At 43.7% G+C, this 11,983-nt stretch overlaps 1 pseudogene across 1 annotated transcript; it reads left to right on the top strand.

Moving 5' to 3' along the window:
• The first annotated feature begins 8,147 nt into the window (after positions 1–8,147).
• On the top strand, positions 8,148–9,322 carry LOC145791693 (protein IQ-DOMAIN 13 pseudogene; annotated as a pseudogene). Its single transcript, XR_014331172.1, has one exon. The product of XR_014331172.1 is annotated as a protein IQ-DOMAIN 13 pseudogene (transcript).
• The last annotated feature ends 2,661 nt before the right edge of the window (positions 9,323–11,983 follow it).

Raw genomic sequence — 11,983 nt, 5'->3', positions numbered from 1 at the left:
ATGGAGTTCGAACAAAGGACCCGATCCCGAGGACGGTGAGTGGAGATAAATTCACTCTTCGGTTAAACTAGCCTATACCCGGGTCGAGGTGGCACGACCTCGGGGGGTCCATGAGACTCGGCAATATTTTGCGGCAGGACGTCCTCTGGGACTACCCCTGACCCTTTGGGATGATTGGGGATCATTGGTTAGGTGTGGCTAAGAAGAAGGGTTCGCCGAGGGATTGATCTCCTCTTCGGGGTTTTCTCATCCTCGGAGAAGTCACCTCCTCGGAGAGGTCACCTCCTCGGAGAGGTCACCCCCTCGGACAAGGTGGTTAGAGAGAATATCCCCCATGTGCCTTGCACATGGGCTCCATCCTACATCATGAGGTGCCTATAAATAGCACCCACCCATAGCTTTACAAGGGATGGATTTTTGGAGATTTTTTAACTCTTGGGAAAGAACTAATTTCCCTTCTCCATTATCAACCTTGAGAGTGAAAGTGGGAGATCAATGGGAGAGCCTTGCCATTATTCTATTCTCTAGCCATCTTGCCTTCTTCTTCACCCAATCTCTTATCTCCATCATCTCCTTTGTTGTCGTGTTCCTAAGTTGAGATTATTGAAGAATCTAAGCCTCTCATCATATTCTAGAGAATTCGAAATTGTTCTTCAAGGATCTTCGAAGATTTTCGAATTTTCCAACTCCTTTCTTGAACCCTCTCCTACATTTTGGCGACTCCACTGGGGAGGCGGATTGGTTAATGGTCTCAACGAGATCTGGAATCCACACAACTCCAACAAGGATGGCGGGAGAAGATAAAGTTCACCAACAAGGATCCTCTAATGGTGGTGATGACAGAACCATGGCTCCAGATCAACCACTTTTGCTTGAAGCCATTCAAGGACTTCAAAATACTCAGCAAGAGATTCTTACCACTCTTCAGAATCTCACTCACACCATGTTGGTGATGAGTTCTAACTTTGCACCGGCGCCAAACGGAAATCAAACTGGTGGTGGAGTTATTCCCGCCGGAGCGCAAAATCAAATCCAAGGAGAAGTAGGCCCCAATCAGCCTATGGCTCATGGCAACACGGCCACAGTAACACATGCTCAAACCACAGTAGGCGGCAGCAGTTTGCCCATGCCCGGGCTCCATGGCGTGCCGAGCCAAGATCCAATGGTGACTAGGGGAGTTTCTGGTGTAATGAATGGCGCTCCAACGACTGCTGGTGTCCAGGAAAACATAAGGAGCATGATGGCGCAAAAGGGAGCTATGCCCGTACCTAATCTTGTTACGCCACCAGTGAATGTTACCCAAGCACCAAGCGGGCCTCCTTTGGTGCCGACAACAAATCTGCAAGCACAACCCGGTATAGCGGCGCCGTGCGGTGGACTCTATGGGCCTCAATTCAATATCCCATCACCAACTGGCTTGTCTATAGGCGCTGATGGCCAGTATCGTCAAATGTCCTCACCAATGATGAATTCGCAGCACCAGAATGGCCAAGACGCCCCTAGCTCAATCTTCGGGTACATAAGCCAAGTCCCGGGAATACCACCATCAAACTCTCTCCCTCAACAGTTTCTCACTCTCGCCGATGTGCAGGCCATGTTCGATCTCGAACGGGGCAAGAGGACCTTACCCTCTTTGCCTGATCCAGATGTCAAGCCGCCTTACCCCATTGAGATGCTGAGCTATCCATACCCTGAGGGGTATACAGTGCCGAAGTTCATCAAGTTCGACGGCAAACAAGGAAATGCCCGAGAACATGTTGTGCGATTCATCGAGACTCTAGGTATTCATGGTTCAAACCACGTCCTCCGACTGAGAGAATTCTCTAAGTCCCTCACCGACCGAGCATATAGTTGGTATGTTAATTTGGCCCCAAACTCTGTCCGAAGTTGGAAGGAAATGGTTAACAAATTCCACTCCAAGTTCTTTCAAGTGGCGGAGAAGGTGACCACACTTACATTGTGTAAAGAGAAGCAACAAGAAAGTGAAGACATCCTTGACTACGTCAAAAGGTTTCAGGACAAGGCCGTGGATTGTCATGAAGCAGTTGAGGAGAGTTATCTGGTTCAAATTTGTCTAGAAGGGGCATTGAGCAGGTACAAAATGTTTCTAGTTAACCACAAGCTACCCACCTTCTCGGCATTAATAGAAGCAGCTCGGAACATTAGCATTCCTCAGGCTCAGGAGTCCGGATTTAAAGCCAGTTACAAGACTAGTTTCAAGTCATCTCGTGGACCTATCGTTGCTGCTGCCTCTGCCCCGGATACCCGAAATTTACAAGGAGGAGGTCATAGGGGCCAGAAAAGAAAGCAATATAATGGTGAAAAGGGGAATGTTTCTTATCCATGTGGAATCGAGGAAGTGAAAGCTCTAGTTAAGGAATGGGTGGCTGACGGAGAGCTAAAATTGCCTTATGTCGAAGAAATGCCTTCAAAAAAGGACCGCGAGAGCCCTGAATTTTGTGTCTACCATCGTACATTGAAACATCCGACAGAGAAGTGTTGGACTCTCAGGAAAATCTTCAGAGATAAAGTCGAGGCAGACGAATTGAGGTTCAAAAAGCAAGGGACTCAAGACATCCGAGAACAACCATATCCTCAACACCGAGACAAGGGCAAGAATGTTGCTATGATAGCTTATGAAGGCCCAATGATCGAGGCTATCGCTAATCTCGATGACGATGACTGTTATCTGGACGACATCCTCGAGCCAGAGGGTGAGCAAGTTTACTATGGAAGTGCTCTCAATCCAGAGGGCAGAACATTTATGACTCATGGCGAAGATCCCTTTGATCCAGAAGGAGGAGAAGAATACTATAGAAGAGGAGGACACCATGTTTATGTGGCATCTTATTTTGAGGAGACCGAGGAGATGGTTAACTACGAGCCTCCAAGAGTGGAAAAAGATCCTGATCACTATGTCAAAACCTTGCAAGACTGTGTAAAGTTCAAGCAGTTCTTTGACCAGCTTGGACTTTCCAAGGAGGCAAGAACAGAAATCACCAAGTCTATCATTAATATAGCCGAGGCACACCATGAGGAATGCATGTCGACTGAGGGATCTATCCCGAGGAAGGCAAAAGAGCAATCTAGTGCAATTACTTTCTCCGAGGTTGATCGGAAGTATTCTTTTTCTCACAATCGCCCGCTTTATGTGACTGCTTTTATTAACGGGGTTGAGTTCAAAAGGGCCTTTCTAGATAGTGGAGCCTTTATCAACATTATGACTCGCGCTACTCTAGAAAAGGCCGGAATCTCTGAAGAACGCATTGTGAAGCAGCCGATAGTCATCACTGGCTTTGGTGGAGAAAGGAGAGTTACTATCGGATGCGTAACAGTCGATTTAGCCGTCGGAGAGATTCGCTCGGCCACCAAGTTCCATATTATCGATTCTGAGGCAAATTATCACATCATTCTAGGGAGGACCTGGATGCATAGATATGGGGCTGTACCATCAAGTTATCATCAGTGTGTTAAGGCTAAATGGGGAAAGAAGACGGTGACAATTCAGGCTACAGAAAGGCCTTTCGAGATCCATGAAGCTCATTATTCTGATGCCATCTACTTCACCGAACTGGCTGTCGAAGAAGTTCCCCCCACCTCTAAGCCTCGAGGGGTCAAAATTCCTCGTTGGGAGGATATCAAAGATGACAAGGAGTCGATGGCAGAATCAAGTAAGCGGGCGATGTCTAGACCAGAAAGTCCGCCTATTCCTCGGAAGGTGATGAAAGTTCGAGAAGGAGGCAAGATGGTGTACTATTTATGAAGGTGCGGGGAGTCGGTTTCTTCAGTCACCGACTCCGAGTCAAAAGAAGAGCCTCCTGACAATGATATAGTAATAAAGCTTGAAGTGGCTCCAGAATGTATGCAAGATGGGCCGAAGCCTCAGCCCGAACAACTTATTGAAATAGATCTGAGTGATGGACAAGATGCACCGAGGCCGGTATTCGTAAGTTCGAGCCTTATCCCAGAGAAGCGGGAACAGTTGTTAAAGTTGATAAGCCGATACTCAGATGTGTTTGCTTGGTCATATAAGGAAATGCCCGGACTAGATCCTGACCTAGTCTCCCACTATCTTGATGTGTTCCCAAACTCCAAGCCAATTAAGCAAGCTGCTCAAAAATATCATCCAGATCTCGAAGAGAAGATTAAGGAGGAGATTGAAAAACTTCAACAGGCTGGTTTCATCCGGCCAATACAGTACCCCACGTGGTTAGCAAACATCGTGCCAGTAAAGAAGAAGAATGGCCAAATCAGAGTATGTGTAGACTTTCGAGATTTGAACAAATCTTGCCCGAAGGATGAATTCCCTCTTCCTCACATCGACACCCTCGTGGACACTACCTCGGGACACCAGATGTTCTCATTCATGGATGGATTCAGTGGATACAATCAGATTAAGATGGCTGAAGAGGACGCAGAAAAGACTGCTTTTAGAACACCTCTCGGAAACTTCTTCTATACAGTCATGCCTTTCGGACTCAAGAATGCCGGTGCAACTTACCAAAGGGCTATGACTGCAATCTTTCATGACATGATCCATCATGAGATGGAAGATTATGTTGATGATCTAGTGGTGAAATCCAAGAAAGAAGAAGACCATCTCCGAGACCTTGAGAAGGTATTCAAGAGGTGCCAGAAATTCAAAATGAGGATGAATCCTCTCAAATGTGCTTTCGGGGTGACGGCCGGGAAGTTCCTCGGGTTTCTTGTACATAGGCATGGTATCGAGGCAGATGAAGACAAGGTCAAATCTATCAGAGCAATGCCTCCCCCGCATTCTCAGAAGGAGTTAAAGAAGTTCCTCGGGAAGGTGTCTTATATTCGGAGGTTTATCCCAGCACTGGCAGAGATCTCTGCGCCTTTCGGCTCTTTGTTAAAAGGAGATGCCAAGTTCGAGTGGAACCAAGAGCACCAAAAGGCCTTTGAGAGAATCAAGGCGGCCTTGACCTCGCCTCAGACCATGATAGCCCCGCAGCCCGGGGTGCCTCTAATGTTGTACCTAACTTCAACCCCCAAGTCCATAGGGGCATTATTGGTCCAAGATGTAGATGGAGTAGAACGCCCGGTGTATTACATCAGTCGGAAGATTCGAGGAGCAGAAGTCCGATATACTCCAGTAGAGAGACATTGTTTAGCTTTGGTATTCACTGCCCAAAAGCTCAGACATTACTTCCTAGCACATCAGATTCAGATTGTTACTAGAAGTGATCCAATCCGATACCTCCTCAGCAAGCCTGCTCTAACCGGGAAGGTGGCAAGATGGTTGTTAGCATTGGGTGAATTCGAGATCACATGTGTAGCCCCCAAGGCGATCAAAAGCCAAGCCTTAGCTGATCTCCTTGCCCAATTTCCAAGTGGTGACTATGAACCAGTGAATGAAGAATTAAGAGGAGAGGTGCACGCAGCTATGGCTTCCGAGGAAAGCTTCTGGACATTGAGCTTTGACGGAGCAGCAGCCGGAGGGAAGGGAGGAACCGGGATAGTCCTTACAAGCAAAAGTGGGGAAAAGTTATATTTGTCTTATAAACTGGATTTCCATTGTTCGAATAACGAAGCCGAGTATGAGGCTCTTATTTTAGGCTTGATAGCAGCTGAGAAGCACAGTATCAAGAAAATTCGGATCCGGGGGGACTCAAAGCTGATAGTGAAGCAAGTTTCAGGACAGTTCGTCTTAAAGGAGCCTGCCTTGGCCACATATCGAACAACAGTCCAAAGGCTTCTTGACAAATTTCAGAAGGTCGAAATAGAGCATGTGCCTCGCTCCGACAACAAGTTTTCAGATGCCCTCGCAACATTAGTGGCAAGAGTTGACATTCCAGAGGAAGAGGCAACAATTGTTATCAAGAAGAGAACAAAACCTTCAATAACACCCGAAGACAAAGACCTACCAGAGGATTGGAGAGGAGAAGTCCTCGAACAACGTAGAAGCAAAGTTGGAAAACTGATTATGGCCAAGCTTGCCCAATTCATAATTATTCAAGGAGAACTTTACTTCCGAGGGGGTACCGGATTCCTAGCCCGGTGTGTTGGCCAACAATAAGCAAGTTTCCGACTACAACAGATTCATGAAAAATCCTGCGGGGATGGGGATATCAGTTTGTACAGAAAGATCCAAAGACATGGCTATGATGGTATATGACAGCCATAACCCGAGCAGCTGGTGAAAGCTTTCCAAATGATTTTGCAACTCTAGGGGCAAATGTCAACATTCCGTGGAAGAAGTCTATCTATGACATTTACAGTTTGCATTTACTGCATTGTCCATGAAGTTCTATCTTTCTTATGTTATGAAGAAATTTATTTCCTCCATATTATGTATCTCCATTAAAAGTTATTTTCTCTACATGGTATATCTTCATCGTGTTACGTTGCTTGAAACAGTTTTCAATTTTTTGTTGCCCCTCAAAGAAGAAAAAGGAATGGTAGATTCAGTTACCAACCTGAAGGGAGTTTTCTTGACACAGTAGAAGTATACTTCTACTCGGACCTCCGAGAGACAGCCTTGTTCCTGCTCGGACTTCTGAGGGAGAGCCTTCCGAGGGACAACTCTTGCTCTCATTAGTGCGGGTCCGAAGAACAGCCCTTGATTTCATCAATACGAGCTCCGAGGATCTTTCTTTTCAAAGTAGAGTGAACTCTTACTCGAACTCCCGAGGGATAGCCTTTGCTTCCATTAGCTGCCGAAGTAGAAGTGCGCATCCACTCGGACTTCCGAGAGACAGCCTTGTTTCTGCTCGGACTTCTGAGGGAGAGCCTTCCGAGGGACAACTCTTGCTCTCATTAGTGCGGGTCTGAAGAACAGCTCTTGATTTCATCAATACGAGCTCCGAGGATCTTTCTTTTCAAAGTAGAGTGGACTCTTACTCGAACTCCCGGGGGATAGCCTTTGCTTCCATTAGCTGCCAAAGTAGAAGTGCGCATCCACTCGGACTTCCGAGAGAAAGCCTTGTTTCTACTCGGACTTCCGAGGGACAGCCTTGTTTCTGTTCGGACTTCCGAGGAACAGCCCTTGCTCTCATTAGTGAAGATTCTGAAGGCCTCGAGGTTGTGGATTTCACACAAAAATTTATTTGCCTGAAATAGCAAAGCCGACAACTGAGATGAGCAATATCAATTTCATATCATGATTCAGGCGTTATCAGAATGGGACAACATCAACAAATAATAATGATCTATTTAAGCTACAACAATTTTACTCCTCCGAACAAGTTCATGAAAATGCAACAATCATGTCTTTGTCTCTTCGGGCCGGTTCCTCTCAAGCCGACATAAAGCAACAATGTTCCAACAAAAGTCCGGCATCAACATTTTATTTTTTCCGAGTGTCCACAAAATCAGCACACATCAATATATGTTCTTATTCTCTGTTACATTAGTTTATTCTTCCAAGCGAAACATTCACCGAATATCGATATCGGAATTCATTCATCAAGTATATAAAGTTCAACATCGGATTTCACTATTCTCGGAGCCACAACAATCAATTATCCGACAAGAAGATATATATACAATATGAGAGACTTATTTCCTCGGATTTATTTTGCAACAACATTTATTTACTCTACAAATTTCAAGACGAGCAAGTCTAACAAAATTTTCAGTAGCAACACCAATCCTTCATTTGCCACAAAAATATATTTATATATATTTAAATATATTTACATTCGGAAGAGGGGGCCAAATTTCATACTTACAAATTTGGGCAGTTAGAGAGGTAAAGTCCGAAGCCGATACTGGAAATTTAAGCTGAAATCAGAGAGGCTTTACAGACTGTAATCAACAAGACTGGGCTAGGCTTGGGCAAGACCACACACGTTGCGTTGAGAGGGCGAACGTGCGTGGTCAACGTCGGATAAGCTGAAGCCGGAAGCAGCGATGTGGAGGTTGGGCAAGACCACACACGTTGCGTTGAGAGGGCGAACGTGCGTGGTCGACGTCGGATAAGCTGAAGCCGGAAGCAGCGATTGATTGTGCACAAGCCAAGGCTAATGTGGGTAATTCGAGCTCTAAACAAAAAAATATATATATATATATATATGATAATCAATATATATATATATATATATATATATTTGCCCAAAGTTTGTCAAGCAGCAAAGCAAAAAAAAACAAAAATTAAAAAAAAATCAGAAAAAAGGTGAGAAAAGTAGGAAGAAAAAGTAAAAAAACCTTGCAAGGAAGAACCAGATTCTAAGTTCTCTAAAGAGACTTGGTAAAAAGCAGAGTCTGAACCCAAAATTCTTCACTATTATGAAGGGTAGAAGCATGTTATGATGTGCTTCAGGAGAGGGAGGTTAGAGAGAGAAACTAATTAAGAGTTTTAGGTTCATCTCTCTCTTCTTCCACAGTTGCTTTCTTTTTCCTGGTTCAGCTTTCTGAAAGGTGTTTGGAAGGATGGAAAATAACTTCTTCAGGGAGGAAAAGTGATGCTAGAAACATGGGGAAGAAGGGAAGTTGGTTTTCTGCAATCAAGAGGGTTTTCATACCCAGTTCTAAGGAGAAGCCTGTAAATGGATCGGAGAAGAAAAGTTCCAAGGAAAAGAAGAAGGGGCGAGGAATATTGAGGCATGGAGAGACGAAATCATTCATTCCCCCCCTCTTCAGGGGGCCGAGCAGTATTGAGAAAATCCTCGGGGAAGTAGACCAACAGAACATACTTATTGGGCCATCCACGCCTGCTGAGGAACCAAAACCAGCACCTTTGGTGGTCCCCCGGGCTGCCTCTCCTAGGGTTGCTTCTCCAAAAGTTGTGTCTCCCAGAGCTACTTCTCAACGTGTTACGTCTCCCAGAGCCTCTGTTCAACGAGTTACGTCTCCCAGAGCTGCTTCACCACGTGTTGCTTCTCCCAAAGCGGCTTCTTCAAGAGCTGTTGTTCAGCATCACCATAAGGAAATCAGCTACAGGCCAGAACCGACTCTAAGATTTCACCATATTTCTGCCACCAAGATCCAAGCAGCCTATAGAGGCTACATGGCAAGGAGGAGCTTTAGAGCTTTGAAGGGTCTTGTGAGGCTTCAGGGAGTGGTGAGAGGCCAGAATGTGAAGCGACAAACTGTGAACGCCATGAAAATGATGCAACTCTTAGTGCGCGTTCAAACTCAAATTCAGTCGCGCAGGATCCAGATGTTAGAAAACCAAGCAATCCAACGTCAATCTTACAAGAACGACAAGGAATTAGAGAGTAACTTCGGCAAATGGACTGCAAGCCAGTCTGAGGCAGGTCATCAAGGAGACTGGGATGATAGCTTGCTGACAAAAGAGGAAAGAGAGAATAGGCTGAGAAATGGTGCGGCGGCTGTGCAAAAATTTTGTGAGGTTTAGGGTTTTGGGCCTTTCTTTAAATAGAAATAAAATGGGGAATTATTATTTGAATATTCCTATTCTGTTAATATATTCTATATACGTGTGTATACTGTGCTGACTTGCCACAAAAAAAAAAAAAAAAAAAAAAAAAAAAGAAGTACAAAAAAATAAATTTTTTGCTTGTCAATTTTTTCTGTAAATTGAAGTGCGTCATCAACTTTATCCATAGGCTCTGTCGTGACAAAATGTTTTTTTTTTGGGGAACGTGATGCGAAACAGGATCGAAGAAATGACAGTATGCATGTCTGAGAAATTTAAAATTTCTCATACACGCAAGGGGCAAATGTAAGAGGGGCTAATTTGAGCCCACTAAAATTATTTAGGCCCAATAGCCCAAGATTAGTGGGCCCGAATTTATCGCAAGTCCAAGAATCGGTGGGCCCAGATTTATCGCCATCAAACGGATTGAATCGCTCTAAGCCTCGAAAGGGTTCGGATCCACGAACCTAGAGACTTACTCAAGTCCGGACTCGAAAGGGTATTAAGAACGCCTAGAGATCCGAGGCACTCGGACTCGAAAGGGTTCGGATCCACGAACCTAGAGGTCCGAAACACTTGGCTTCGAACGGATTCAGACGCAATCCAGAAGTCGCTCCGTTAATGAGTCCCAGAACACTTGCGGGCTCGGAGCTTTCCGGGATCTACGCACCAGAACCATGGGCGTAATGGAGTTCGAACAAAGGACCCGATCCCGAGGACGGTGAGTGGAGACAAATTCACTCTTCGGTTAAACTAGCCTATACCCGGGTCGAGGTGGCACGACCCCGGGGGGGTCCATGAGACTCGGCAATATTTTTGCGGCAGGACGTCCTCTGGGACTACCCCTGACCCTTTGGGATGATTGGGGATCATTGGTTAGGTGTGGCTAAGAAGAAGGGTTCGCCGAGGGATTGATCTCCTCTTCGGGGTTTTCTCATCCTCGGAGAAGTCACCTCCTCGGAGAGGTCACCTCCTCGGAGAGGTCACCCCCTCGGACAAGGTGGTTAGAGAGAATATCCCCCTTGTGCCTTGCACATGGGCTCCATCCTACATCATGAGGTGCCTATAAATAGCACCCACCCATAGCTTTACAAGGGATGGATTTTTGGAGATTTTTTAACTCTTGGGAAAGAACTAATTTCCCTTCTCCATTATCAACCTTGAGAGTGAAAGTGGGAGATCAATGGGAGAGCCTTGCCATTATTCTATTCTCTAGCCATCTTGCCTTCTTCTTCACCCAATCTCTTATCTCCATCATCTCCTTTGTTGTCGTGTTCCTAAGTTGAGATTATTGAAGAATCTAAGCCTCTCATCATATTCTAGAGAATTCGAAATTGTTCTTCAAGGATCTTCGAAGATTTTCGAATTTTCCAACTCCTTTCTTGAACCCTCTCCTACAGTATGAAACCAAGTTCTTAGATTATTAATTAACCATTACTTTTTGACTAACACAATTAAAAAGACTTCAAAAGATATTTGGAGCAAATCATGGGTAACATATTCTTTGGGCTCATGGTGAAAAAAAGTTCCCTCATGAGCATATTGTCAAGCAAACACCAAGTGGATATACAAGTATATAAAATCAATACAAACATCTGCAACCATGACTAGTGCCCACATCATGTGCCAAAAAAAAAAAAAAAGATTTATGATAATAACATACTATATTGTGCCGTTTTGGAGTTGATCTCTTGGACACCATGAAATCCAAATTGCAGGCATATATATATGATTCCAAATTGAAGCTAGAGTCCACTGCTTTACAAGATACAGATATAAGCTGCAAACTCTATTAGTCCACCGCTTTGCAGGATAGAGATATAGGCTTCAACCTCAATTGGTTAACGTAGAATTATGATAGAAAAAGCAAGACAAATTAGAAATATTGCTGCATTAGATTCACAACACCTGCTTGCGTCCATTCTTTTATATAATGTTATAGATTTCTCATAGTTTCTTTTTTTCCTCTCCTCTCTCCCACGTCCACATTACTCACATCATTTACCTTACTTAAACTTGCACTTGCTAGTCTTCTTCCTCATTCAACTAATAAGACTAAAAAAAAAAAAAAAAATCTAAAACTTTTTTTTTATTTTATTTCAATAAAATTTATATTGCTTTTATTCTTAAAAATTGATTTTTATAAAATTACTTTTAAGCCATCTTTTCATGTCTCATGAATTACATTGGCATGATTCCTTGCAAGAAGGATACATAAATAAGGTAGTTTGATGGAATTATGGCGGTGCAAAATACTGTCCAATCCGTATCGATTTGCCTATTAATTGCAGGTTAATTTGAACCGTGATTTGAAATTTACTATCTGCCTTCGAAATCGATTCGCTCTACTATAGTTAATACATATATTTTGTTATATATATATATATATATATATATATTTTTTTTTACCTCTAATGAAATATTAAAGTAAAAATAAGTGTGAGAGAGATTTAAGAAATGAAATTTGTTATAAATTAATGTTATATACATAAAAAATATTTTGTAAAATTAGTTAGTGTTATATATATGTAATGCTTGATAATTGTTTAAGCTTATTCTTCAATCAATTAGCAAATCAAAACTGCCCAAATCGTTCAACCTGTGGTTTGGTTATTTGTCAATCTGCCATTCACGGTTTGA

This window comes from Camellia sinensis, chromosome 5 (genome assembly GCF_055761805.1).
Source record: "Camellia sinensis isolate YWXY chromosome 5, ASM5576180v1, whole genome shotgun sequence".
NCBI lineage: Eukaryota > Viridiplantae > Streptophyta > Magnoliopsida > Ericales > Theaceae > Camellia > Camellia sinensis.
Note: the sequence above shows the minus strand (reverse complement) of the source record. Positions and strands in the feature narration are given on the sequence as shown.